At 30.1% G+C, this 13,765-nt stretch overlaps 1 long non-coding RNA gene across 3 annotated transcripts; it reads left to right on the forward strand.

Annotated features, from left to right (window-relative positions):
* The first annotated feature begins 6,841 nt into the window (after window positions 1–6,841).
* LOC129323099 (uncharacterized) lies at window positions 6,842–12,615 on the forward strand. 3 transcript variants are annotated; one of them, XR_008596360.1, is made up of 3 exons: window positions 7,085–7,418; window positions 8,683–8,896; window positions 9,532–12,615. It is a non-coding gene; the product is annotated as an uncharacterized LOC129323099 (long non-coding RNA). The 3 variants fall into 3 exon arrangements; XR_008596359.1 differs by lacking the exon at window positions 9,532–12,615 and adding an exon at window positions 9,085–9,425; XR_008596358.1 differs by lacking the exon at window positions 9,532–12,615 and having other exon boundaries at window positions 6,842–7,418; window positions 8,683–9,058.
* The last annotated feature ends 1,150 nt before the right edge of the window (window positions 12,616–13,765 follow it).

The following is a 13,765-nucleotide window of genomic DNA, read 5'->3' on the forward strand; positions in this document are numbered from 1 at the left end:
AGCTGTGCGTGCAAATTAAAAAAATAATAATAATAAATTTTTTTTAAATTACATAAATGATAAGTTAATCTTTTGAACTGTCATAATTTTATTAAAATTTTTAGAAATCTCTTTATCAATAAATTTTAATTTGAAAAGATCATTTTACCTTTATTTTGATAAGTTGTATTTTCTCATTCAATTATTGTGATTCTTTGAAGAAAAATTGTGATTATTTAGATAAAAGTTGTGAATGGGGCTTATTATTTTGAGAATTTATTTTTCAATGATAAAAATTATATTTAATAAATTGTGATTTTTTGATTAACGCATGCAATTAACAGAATAAAAGTTATTATTCCTTAAACAACAGTTGTGATTGGGGCATTTTTTAATAACAGAAATTATATTTAATAAGTTATGATTTCTTGTTTAACTCTTGAGATTTACAGAATACAAGTTATGATTAGGGTTTGTTATTTTCTATAAAGGTAAAAAGATATTTTTATTTTAAAATTTATTGTTTAAAAGGTTTTTGGAAATTTTATTAGAATTGTGGCAGTTTAAAAGATTAAATTATCATTTATATAATTTAAAAAGTTTTTATTATCATTTTTTCAATTAAAAAAGCTTATGATTATATTAAATTTTAAGAGATATAAAGCATTTCCTCCATCCTAAATTATAAGACATTTCTGAAGGAATTTCTCCACTCAAAATATAAGATACTTTGAGTAAATTAAGATTTCATTAAATATACCAATTCTAATATTACTTTTCATTTTTATAATTAATTTATGTCCCTTCTCTTTTTAATATATTAAATTATGAATATTTTTAGAAGTTATATTTTTGTTTTTGAAAGGTAAAGTTGTTAAGTATATTTAATGAAGTTTATTAATATGTAAAATTTTATCTAAAAATGTCTTATGATTTGAGATAAAGAGAGTAATACTTTTCTTAGTTTCTAAAATATTCTAATTTATTGTAGTGTCTTAAAATTTTATTTTTTATTGTCGAAGGGTAGATTGTCAAAAAAGAAAAATCATGAATGTTTTCTTGAAAACCTTGAGCCACGGTTGTTATAAAATATAGTTAAACCTTCAAGTGATAGGTTGTTTGGGAACGGTGGGAAGTATTTAAGAATTAAGGCTGTAGTTTGGATGCTTCACTCTTGCTATAAGATTTCGACCATTTAAATTAAATTTAAATAGTCTTAATTAAAATTTTATTAATTGTTAATTTTTCTGTAAAAAAAATTTTATAGAATAATAATTGAAAATTTTTTTTTCAGATTGTGCCTCTAATAAAATGAAAAGTTACTAGAAATATAAAAATACAATAATATTTAATCTACACAATCTAAATCGATACTCATCACCATCAAAATTGATATTCCAATATTTAATAGCTTGTTTAACTTATTAGTATAACTATTCCGGTCTTCAATATAAGATGATCTAACTAATTTCATGCTTATTAAAAAAATATTAGTTATAATTTTAAAATTATTTTTGAAAAAAATAACTTTCTAATTTTATCCTTCCTTACAAGTAATAACTATAATAAATTGTTATTTAGAAATTCAAAATACAATAAATAAATAAGGATTAAAATTAAAAGCATCAATTACTGTAATTTTGTCTATATCAATAATTAAAAAAGCTTTTAAATTTTATTTTACATTAAGGACCGGAGGGAGTAAGCATTTGCAATTTTGGCATTGAATGCTCGGATGGCCGTTTCTCTGACTTTTGGGGTTGGAAACACGTGCAAGCTTCACGCTTAACCAATGAAGAAATAATAAAAATAATAAACAGCACTCTACAATTACAAATAAGACCAGAAGAAGTGATACACGATATAAAACAAAATAGTACATTTCATCGTGGGGAAAAAAAACTGAACATGTAACACCAACTTCGAAGAGACAACACAGAGGACAATATGTTCATATTGTCAAAAAACAGGACCACCCATTCAAACTGTCCTAGGGGCTTCGTATCATTTCTGACTTGTCAAAGAAAAGGCAATAATAATAATAATAATAAAAGACTATCATTTCTTACCGACTTCTTGATTAATGTAACTTAATGTGATTCAAGCGTTCTATTTAAAGTAATTTAAATTAATTACATCAAAAGTTCTGCTTTTTCCACTCTCCCATGTCATTAACCTTTTGGAAACATAGATTAGTGGCCGATTAAAAGAATACCCACCCATCAGTATTGCACAGGAAAGTGGATTTACGTCAGTGTCTTTTTTTGTGTGTCCAATTTGTCAAAAAGATGGTTGAAAGTATATTATGCCATATTTGAATATTCCCTAGGGTGAATAATGTAGAAGTCTCAATTAATATAATTAATTATTTTTAAGTTCATTAATAATTAAGTTAATTTCTTAAACTCAGTGGTCAATGAATTTGAGAATAATTAATTATATGAGACTTTAAAGTAATTCTTTTTATTTTTTATTATATAAAAATTAAAGCAAGCATGAAGCTTGCTTTTGAGTTTCAATTTTTTAGGATTTGTCGCTTTTATTTGGCATAGATTCGATACAAGTTATGAATTGTATTTTTATTAAAAATAAATGAGTAAATTATTTTTTAAACTCTGAGTTCAGTGGTATCATAGACCATGGACTTTTTTATTATGTAAATTGTTCTCTTAATTGTTAAAAATGGTATAATTTGACCCTTGTCATTAATAAAAATTAACTTTAATTATTAGTTTATTAGAAAATGATAGAAAAGTACATCAATAATTATAAAAAATGACAAAAAATTGGTATTTTTTGTAATTTGTTGTGCCCTTGTCTTAATTTTTGGGGTCCTTTTATGGTCAACTAATAAGCAAAGTGAATTTTTGTTAATAGTGAAGGTCAAATTATACTATTTTTAAAAATCAAAGAAATAATTTATATAATAAATAAGTTTACGGTCTATGGTATCACTAAAAGTAAAATTTAAGGGGTAATTTACTCATTTATCTTTTTACTAATAAAAAGTATAAAGACAACATTACTTTAAAAATATAGATTCAAAAATATGTGAGATTCTAAACTCTTTTTTAATGTATTTTTACTTTTTAACATTTAAAAATGTTACAATTTCTCCCCTCGTATATCTATCAAAACATAAGAACATTGACTGTTTAATTCTATAAGAAAAAATAGTTTGACTTAACTGTTAATGTCCTTGCATTTAATGGGAGGCAACAAATTGCAACGCTTTTAATTTTTGAAGGGCAAAAGTGTACCAAATTTTTTTTACCCTTCTAGATATTTTTGGATCAATGATTTGAAGGCAAAATTGTATTTTCACCCACTAAAAGGCGCACACACACCCCCATATTAACAATTAATTTATAGGTTGAACATAATTTTAGATTGAGTTGTTGGTTTGGAGGTTTCCTACTTGATGCATGTAAAGTGGCTTCCCTCTTTTACAGTTGGAATGCTGAATTGGATGTGGTTATTCAAATCTTAATATTTTTATAGAGTAATTAAACTTTGATTTGAACTATTGATAACAATAACGATGGAGACGTAATGATGAGAAGTTTAGTGAAAAAAAATTCAGGGACATGTATTTATATGTTTATTGAGCCACATAAGCTTTTGAAGACTCAGACTTGTTTATTTATTTTTTGTCAAGAAAATAATGCAGTTTCATTTAAAATTATATGTTTTCATGCTGATGCATATGATGTTAAGGAGAGACAGAGATGACTCGCTTGATGTATACTATAAAATTATTTGAGAGTTTTGTTTTACTTTTTTTTTTTATTTGGGCGTGCAAGCATGCCTTGCAATATGTCCACGATGTTGTTGACATTAAAGTGAGAATCAATCCTCCATTATGACGACGACGAGGACTTTTGTCTCTACATATTCTTGCATGCATGTTTCATTATTGCTTCCCTCACAAGCTTTCATCTTATTCGTGTTTTGTGATTAATCACCGTGGCTTCCTCTATCCCCTTTGAATTTTTTTTATTGATAATAATAATAATAATAATAATAAGTGAGTTGAACCCTAAAAACTTATTTGAATCAGTGTATATTCTAATATTTAAAACACACTTATGAAAATATTTAAACATTGTTCATAAATAAAGTTCTCGTTTAACAGTAAAATTTAAACAAACTAACTTACCAATTATGAGTTGGGATAAAACTACATAACCTTTTTAGCTTTTTTGAAATCAATACACGTGCATGACTTTCTTTTGGTGTCAGCGGACATTTAATTAAGAAAAATTTACTTTTTTTATTTAACTGAATCTCAGCAAAATAAAATAATTAGTTATTTTTAAATTAATTTATTTTTTATATTTATTCTTATTGAATATTTTATTTTTTTATATTTATTCTTGTTAAATATTTTAAAATAAATATAAAGTTATTATTAATAAGGACATTATTAAAAATAATAATTATACCTTAAAAGATTAAAAATATTTTATATTTTTAAATATTCAACTTTTTAAAAATGTCGTATATTTTTTAACAGAGAGAATATCTTTTATCCAGGGATTTTTATTGTGTACATCCTCATCGTTATTGTTATGAGGATGTAATAATAGAAGGGGCTTTGTTTAGTTCATGTCAATATTTTTAATTCATTTGATGTTATTCAAATAAAAATATTAAGTCCATGACAAATGTTTTAATAATGATTTGCAAAGGAAAAAAGACGTTAGTTAACAAATTTAATATTCCATCCATTCAAAAATTAAAGCATTTTTAATCAAATCTCACTTTCAACAAAGTTTTTATTTACTTTCAAACCAACCTTATCTTTTTATATTTGCCCTTATTAACTATCCTATAATAAATATAAAGCCATTATCAATAGAGACACTTTAAAAAAAAGATGATGATTATATCTCGAAAGATTAAAAATGCTTTATATTTTTAAACATTTAGCTCCTTACAAAATGCTTTACATTTTTGAATGGAGGGAGTAAATTTTTTTAATTTTTCTCAATGTGAGTGGCCACATCTCCGGAATGTTACCTGTTATTTCTTTTAATACCATGATCTATGCAGTCAAAATTTCAATGGAATGCATTTTCTTAAGGAAAATTTAACTAAAGTTTCTTTCTCTAACAGTGGGTAAAATATTGTATGAGGAAAAGTTTAAAAATTGAAGAAGAATCAACATGAAAAAATAGATACTCCCTCCATTAAAAAATATAAGATATTTTTTAAAGAATTGAGTGTTTAAAAATATAAAACATTTTTAATCTTTCGAGTTGTAATCATTGTCTTTTTTTCAAAGTGCCCCTATTAATAATGACTTTATATTTATTTTAAAGTGTTTAATAGAGATAAATATAAAAAAATAAAATTAATTAAAAAATATGCAACTATTTTATTAAAAATAAAATTTAATTAAAAAAATTTAATATTTTTAAACAGAGATATTATTTTTTTTTTTATATTCCGTGAAGATATTTTCTCCGCAGAGATATAGATATTTAGCAGAGTAGTAATTCAGGAAATGGAGTGAAAAATAAGAAGATATGATGTCATACTTCCATGTTTGATGACGTGTCCCCAATTGGATTCAGAGTTCAGATTTATCGTCTTACAGCAGTCCGTACAGGAACGAAACTTCTTGTTTAATAACTCCGATGACGAAATCTCCCAGCACCATACTCGCGTTCTGAGCGACACGTTGGATTCGCATTAGCTGACACGTGCGTTCACTGTAGCTCAAGAAAGTAACACCGATATTTCATGAAAAAAGACCATTTCAAATGTTTTCAAAAAGATCATTTTTAATATTTTATTAAAAAGATTATAGCTAGACAGCACTAAAAAGAATAGATTTTTTGTTTAATTTTACTTTGTAAGGTTACTTCCACATTATTAATGGAGTTAATAATTTAAATAGGCTGAACTAATTTAAACTTAAATTGAACAAACTTAATTTTTCAAAAAACTTGAATGACTAAATACGATCTTGATTTATTTAAATTTTAGGTAGCTCAAATACTCACATTTTTACTTTAAAATTAATTTTGATTCTATTCTTTTCTTTAAAATTCATTAAAATATATTTTTGTATTTAAATAATGTATAAGACTCAACTTTTTAAGAAATATGTATTAAAATACATTTTAAATATTATGTTGAGATATATTTTAAATTAAAAATAATAAAAATATGACAATAAAAATATTTTTAATTAAAAATTAATTAATACTTATTATATTTATACATTTTATATTGGATATTTGGGCCAAATCTGAATCCAAACTTGACCGAATTTATATTTCAATAAATTGATTAATTATCTTTAAAATCATATGCTCTTTCCATCTCTACTTTTATTTAACATGGTGTTTTAATTTAAAAAAATTATTAATTATACATCTTAATTAAATTTTTTTTAAAAAATATATTAATTATATTTTAAAAGACTCAAAATATTTTATATTTTAAAGGTTTCACATTTTTAAAAGAGGAAGTATAAAATAATCTTTTCAATCAAAATACTTGTTACATATACAAATCATTCGAGTCTTCTAGAATGGTCTCGTTGCCAGAAGAAGAAGAAGTTAACAATAACATCCAGTCATTCACCTATGGTTTTTATAAAAACATTCAAAATAATGACGGAGTAATTGAAGTGAAGAGAATAAAAGTTCATTGGATAACTTGTAAAATGCTTTTATAAATACAAATAGCGATCAGTCATGATGAGAAAAATCTGATTGTTTAAACGTAAGATCTTAGGTTTTAGTTCGTTCAAGTTCTATTATATTAGTAGGATCCTAATATTTCTTCTTGTTTTTTGTCCCCCCCCCCCCCCCCCACACGAGGATACTAGTACTTCTCAATTCTCAAAATCAGTGAATGGCACCTATCGTAATTTCCTCTAAATCCATGACCAACTTCCTTGAGGGAGAACCTCCTCTCTTCCCACGCTCACTTTGAGAATAAAAAACCCACACGCCTTTGGTGGCCTCTGGGCGAGTGGGCGGTGATATTATACAGTACGTCAAAACCTTACTGGTGTGTAACCGCCACGTGTGCGAATCAGGTTCGTCTGTTCCCTTTATAAATAAACCTAGGCTAACGCAACCCTCACTCGTCATACGTAGGGTTGTGTTTAGTTAGCTTTATTAGGGGACGGTGCGGCCTCTCCTCACCCACCACGGAAGGGGGAGGGGAGAGAGAGAGTGAGGGCGCTGTGTTGGGTGTTAGGGGAAGACGATGATTTGGTTACCTCACCGCGCGGTCTCTAATTCGCTTGGTGCAGGTCGGGAACCGGTTCTGCTTCAACTACTTTGCCGGATGGCGCGTAATGGACGGTTCCCTTCCCGGCGTTGAATCGGATCCCGCCTTGCATCAACTGAATCGGAGACCGCGGTGAAGCTTTGCATGGATCTCGGTTTTTCTGGCGATTATTGCTCAGATCTCAGGTCGGAGTTCTTATAGTTAGGATTTTTATACTCATCGAATTCTGGTGAATCAGATCCGAATATTTTAGATTTGGTAGTTTATCTCGATGTTAGTTGACATGGTTGATGTTAATCTGCTACTATAGATCTTGATACCTGACATTGGATTTTTTTTATTCTGAATCTAAGAACTATTAATAGATACGGATGAAATTTCCATGCTTAGATTTGATTTTGTTTTGGCCTGAGATTCGATTCATTTAGTAATTCGAAGCTGAGTTGATGGTTTAATTTTGAAAATTCGGAAGGGAAAAGCTTTATAATTATACCATTCGAGCAGAGTCTAGTCCCTGCTGTGTCTGATTTAATCTAATGTAAGTGTTTGATTCATAAATAATTTTGACACTTGGTTGAAATTCGATTACTAGGTGATACAAGCATCACCTACGCGTCTTTTTCTTTTTTTTTGGGACAAAATCACCTACGCTTCTGGGCTGCGACATTATTTACTTTGTTTCTGGTACATATGCTGGTTCATGCTGCTTTTCAGTGTTACCTTCGTTTTAGAACAGAAGCAGTAGTTTTAAAATTCTTTTCTTTCTTTTTAAGCGTGTCCTGTGATATACTGAGGAGAAATGAAAGGCCTGCTTGGTTGGTAAATTAACCATATTAGTGTAACTCGTCTCTAAAACTCCAAATGATTAAATAAGGGGCTGTCTTTGATCTTTACAACGTCAAACCAGTAAGTCTTGACTCTCTTTGGTTTGAGATTTATTTGGGAATCTGAAGGATGAAGTGTGATGAATTCAATATACCAAAAGGAATTCATATCTGTAGAATGTATTGTTAAATTTGAAATAATACGAGAAGTGAAATGCAAGTGGTACAGTTTTTAAAGTAATAAACGATAGTTAACATCAAGCTTGTGTATTAGATTCTGATTGCCCAGTGGAGATATGTTAATTGGTAAGACCCTATACTTAGTTTTAATTAGTTACCGAGATCAAGAGCTCTGTTTCTACAGCCTGGCAGGAAAAAATAAGGACTTTCCAATCTGCATCTTGTCACTGAATCTAACTTTTTTCCCAACACTGCTTATAAAAGTTTTCTTATAATAATTTTAATGACAGTGGACCTAACGGGTGTGTTCAAAGATACCTAATTACCTCTTGCTTAACATGTGGGTATGTGATCTGGAAATCCAGAGTTCCTTCAGTTTTTGTTTCTTTTCAGTTATGACGCATCTGTTGGTTGTTCCTTTCTCACATTACCATCTGCTATGAAGGTGTGGTGCAGACCTTACAAATATTTGCAGTCTAGTAAGTCCGCAAGAATTATTTATGGATGCCATTTGAAGTAGCATCTAACTCAAATCTTAAGCTCCGTGAAATTGGGGAACTCCTATGCATTTGAAGTGTGAAGATTAAATGTTCTGATAATCAACATTGGAGTCAATTTATCAGTCCAACAAATTTCAAGATGAAAACTGCTGTTGTTTGGTAATTATGTTAATACTTTATAGTTTGATGTTTCTCAGAAAATTCTGAGATTCAAAAGAACAGTGTTTACCTTTTGTTCTACAAGATGCATGCTTCTGTTTCAGATGTTTTGAGTCTATTTGTTCAATTCAATAATATTATTTTCCGTGATTTTGTCCCTAATCAGTAAAATGGACTTGAATTTTCAGGCTTGGTTATCTCTATGCTATGCAAGGTGTTGTTTTAGCTTATCCTTCAAATTAAATACGTGGGGGTTAAAAAGAAGGCAGTTGTAGATCGCAGCGAAAATTATTGAACAAATAATGGAGTCCAATACAAAAGTGTTATAGGAAGGTTAAAAAAAACACGTAAATAATAAGTTATTGAATGAGGCCTTTTTAGTGAACAATATATCAAGATATTTGGTTGTTGATGTAATACAATAACATTCAGGTAGCTGACTATACTTAGACAAGGTTAATCCTTTGCATATTCTGAGAAGGAGAAGATCGCACAGGCTAATTGCGGTTCAATAAACTGTTATTATGCACTTGTCTTGTGTATCCTCTGGGATAAATTATGAGCTGCATATGTGTCGTCTGTTTTGTTTTGGTTCTCAACAATCTGAATTCCTGACTCAAGTATACATTGTCTAGGGTTTGAACTAGCCATTATTATGTACGGAGGAAATTATGATGTTCGCTTACCCGCTTCCTTGACTCCATAATTGCATTTCGACTGCCCGTCGGTGGTAAGATAGCATTAGTTTCGGTCTTTAAGGGCCTACCTGAAAAGAAAGATTCTTATTGACCAAAAAGAAAAGAAAAGATACTTGATAATTTTTAGGGGACTGTAGAATTTTTTTTTTTCCTGTTCTAAATCCATATCATGTGGTTCCCGCTCGTACCCCGGATTTTGGTTTTAGGGTGAGTTTTATAGCACTTTTTGTTCTCAGGTTTTAAACAGATATTTTAACTTCAATGGATTTTCTCATACGCAATCAATTAAGAAATGTTAAGATTCTACTTACAAGAAATTGAGGAATGAAATAAATTCTGATCGAACAGGTAAAGCGCGGGTTTAATGAATAACATGCGCGATATGCCTGATGCATCTATATTTGATTGAGCGACACGTTGATGTGATGATGGAATGAGCTTTGAAGATTCTTTTCATTCGTCTTTTTTTTTTTTTTGGAAAGATTCTTTTCATTTGTTAATATTGATTAGGTTGCTTGATGCGCCCCCCCCCCTCTCGGCTCTTGGAGGCAAAAACATTAAAAAAACAAAGAAAGGAAACAGAGAAAAGTAACCCGCAAAGGAGACGCATTTCTTAGATGGTTCACTCACCCATTTTGATCTCGGGTTTTTGGGGGGCTTAATCTACTCATTTGGATTTTTACTCCATGGGATTTAGATAATTATATCTTTTTAATTACGAGTTGGAAAAATGTTTGTGAGAGAGAGAGAGAGAGAGAGAGAGAGAGAGAGCATATTTCATACACAGGGTCTTTTCTCATGTCCTTTTTCCTATTAAAAGGTATTCAAATTGATTGGCCAAATTTAACTTGGATCCTGGTTATTACTCAAATAAATTACTTGGGAATCAAAATTGAGTTTTGCTTTCTCTGTTAAAAATCGTTTATAATTTTATGTTATTTTGAAATTTTAAGACAACATTAATCGCTAGAATAAATGAAGTATATTAAGAAAAATGAAAATAGACAAAGAAGGAAAGAGTGGTATGGTTGAATCTAAAAGATTAATCCAATTAAAGTCCTAAAACAATTATTTGCAACTAATGCACTCTTATGTACATGGTAGAGTATAAATTTCAACTATCTCTCCACAACTTCCACTCCAACCCTGTCTTTTTCGGCTTTTCAAAACCCAGCGTATTAGAAGGAAAACCCAGGATTCACGTGGTTGGAAATGGCCACATATTTCATTTCATTGTGCCTTTGTCATGCCTTCCAGGTTAGGTTAGGTCCCGAATTTTCTTATTTTAATAGATTTGATTTAACGTATCAAGGGGAATGGGGGGGATCACAGCTATGATGTCAACTCAAATATTCACGAGTTTCTCGATTATCCACGTGGTTTGACGTTGGATTTTCGGCCAAGAAACACGCCTTTGCCTCTTGCTTTTTGACAATAAGCTCCTTACCACATGGCTTATGTTCTGCCTAAAATTATTAGGATTAAAAGTCCATTTTTTACTCCTAAATCATTTCGTGAGTAATGATTGTCATAAGCCATTTTATATATCGGGGCAATATCATTCTTTAATTGTCAAGATCATTGCAAATATTGTTGTTTGACTAACGGTCGACGTTTATTGTTAATTTCAGAGTGATTTGGATTAAAAAACATTTTTATTTCAAAAGTGTTCAGAGAAGTAATTTTGATACCTTCGTGTTTTTTTTTTCAATCAAAACATTTGACAAAATCTCTCGGATATCATATGGCTTGTTAATTAAGTATTTATTTATTTTTTTAAAAAAAAGTCTATCAACTCAGGCTAACGATTGGTTAGCAGTGTTGTCCCAAGTTATATATACATATCTTGACTTGTTTACTTGGTAACCATCAATTAAAAAAAATCTCTCAGCTTGCACTAATGGTCAATGTCAACACATAAACATAATGCACATGTTTTGGTCAAAAGAAAACAAGATGAAGAAATAGATGTCATTAGGCTTGTCAACTAAACATTCATCAATAACAAAATGCTCGCAAGCCCACGTAACTGTTAACTATGTTGTCACGTTTTATATATGCCTACCCTATCTAGTTATAGGATCGACATGATTTGGGTTATATAGTTATTTGATTGGATCTTAATTAAGCATTGTCATGTTTAATTAAAGGTCATTCTTCAAAAAAATAAAAATAAAAAAATTTGCACTCATACGTGCTTTAACTTGATGTCGTACTTCAGTGGTAGCACTTTCCCCGAGGACAAAATTTCAAAGCAGACGTAATTTGATTAAAACGGACCAAAACCTAAACTTATGACGGTGCTATTAGTTGATCATGAGTATAGATTGACGATAAATTTTTTTAATTGATGAACATTCAGTCTAAATATGATGCAAACATATTGCAGCTAAAAAAAAAAAAGTGTCCGTTGCTCTATATTATTGAACTTCAGGATGTCAAATACTTTTTCATGAATAATTTACTAAAGGCAATAATCATTTTTAACTCAAAATCTATTTGGAATTAACTATTATCGTCAGTGTTGGGGCGTCAAACGATAACCTTGCAATAATTGTGGCACCTGAAAAATAATATTGCTCTGATAGATAATTTGGGATACTCGCGAAATAGTCTGGGGATGCAAAAATATCAAACAACCCAAATTATTACTACGTCCCTCGACAATAACTGCTTTGGTTACAGAGTCCAGTATTTGAAACTGATCCTTTTTCTTTTGACTAATGATCAAGTTAACTGTAAGTAGTCAATTGGGATGATGATGGCAGGCATGAACAATGAGCGATATTATTGAATTTACTTACATGTGAAAATCCTAGTCGACTTCAACCACTGTTGAAGTTTGTCAGATTTGCGGAAACGTGTTGAGCGCACTGGAATGTCAATCTGCAAATGTGGAAATTCCTTATTGCTTACCAGCAACAGAGAATTTCATAATTTATGGGAAAGTGGGAAGGTATTGAAACAAAAAGTTCTGACGAACAGTGCTATATATGTTTTTCTATGCCGGAAACACATTGTGTTGTGTGTTTTTCCTTGTTCTGCATAACAGCCATAGCATTGGGGTTCAGCTCCCCCAAGTTTTGCCATGAATGGAGATTCCTTTTGGTTGCCCTTTGACTTTTCGCCTAGGTTCCTTTTTACTTTAAATGACAAAAAACAATAGAATATATGAATGGGATCATTGTTGCTCTTAACTGGATTTGGGCAAAAAGCAATGAAGCTGTGCCCAAGAAAACTTTATTGCTTCTCAGCCTTGCAAAATTCTAGTCGTCATGCTTCTTATCTAAATGTACAACTCAAGCCTCGCTCAGGATAGGACAGCCTCTCTACCACGATGGCAATATTAGATCATTCAGGTCATAAAATTAAAACCAAAGAGGGTAAATTTCTTGACTGGCCGTTTTCTTGAGGCCCTCTGCGCACTCATCGCTAACAAGTTCTCCCTTACCTTATCTCCTCTAGGACACCATCAAAACAAGAGATATGCAAAATTGAATTGTTATCTTCAATCATGCTTTTAGATATGTTAATAAATACGTGCATTTGTTAGCTTATCAGTTCATGACTCATAATATCATTATTTTAAACTTTTTATCTTTAGGACATAAAAACTTGTTAATTTTTTATGAGTTAATTTTATTATCTCCTTACATGGGTTTTCGTAGCCGTCAATAAAAAAAGAAAAAGGGTCATACACCTCAAAACCAACTTAAGATTATGTGACAATTAATGTCGTCTTTTTTTCCCCCCAAAACTAACTCAAATGATCCATTTCAAGCTGCCAAAATATCATAGATAGAACATAAACTGAGATACCCCCATTTACTACCCTTTATTAATCATCATAAAATGCTCTCCATGACTGGCATGATAAGTCTTGAATGGGTGATTGGAGCTACCTCACAACTTGAGGATGGTTGTCTTGTTGCACTTGGAGTTGTCCTCCATAACATGAATCCTTCTCAAGGTGCGAGTAGAAGAAATCTCATTCTATACTGCCACAAAAGATGCTCCTTCTTCATCCTTAGCATCTTTCTCAGAGATGACTTTATTAATTAGTTCCCCTATTAAGCAAGATATATATTTCATCTTGGATGTTATTTTTTCAATTAAAGTTTTTATATCTATTTTTAATGAAGGACATTTTCCTAACATTCAGAGCCTGTTT

Source organism: Prosopis cineraria, unplaced genomic scaffold, assembly GCF_029017545.1.
Source record: "Prosopis cineraria cultivar Desert tree isolate PC_DT_omini unplaced genomic scaffold, ASM2901754v1 PC10, whole genome shotgun sequence".
NCBI classification, from domain to species: Eukaryota; Viridiplantae; Streptophyta; class Magnoliopsida; order Fabales; family Fabaceae; genus Prosopis; species Prosopis cineraria.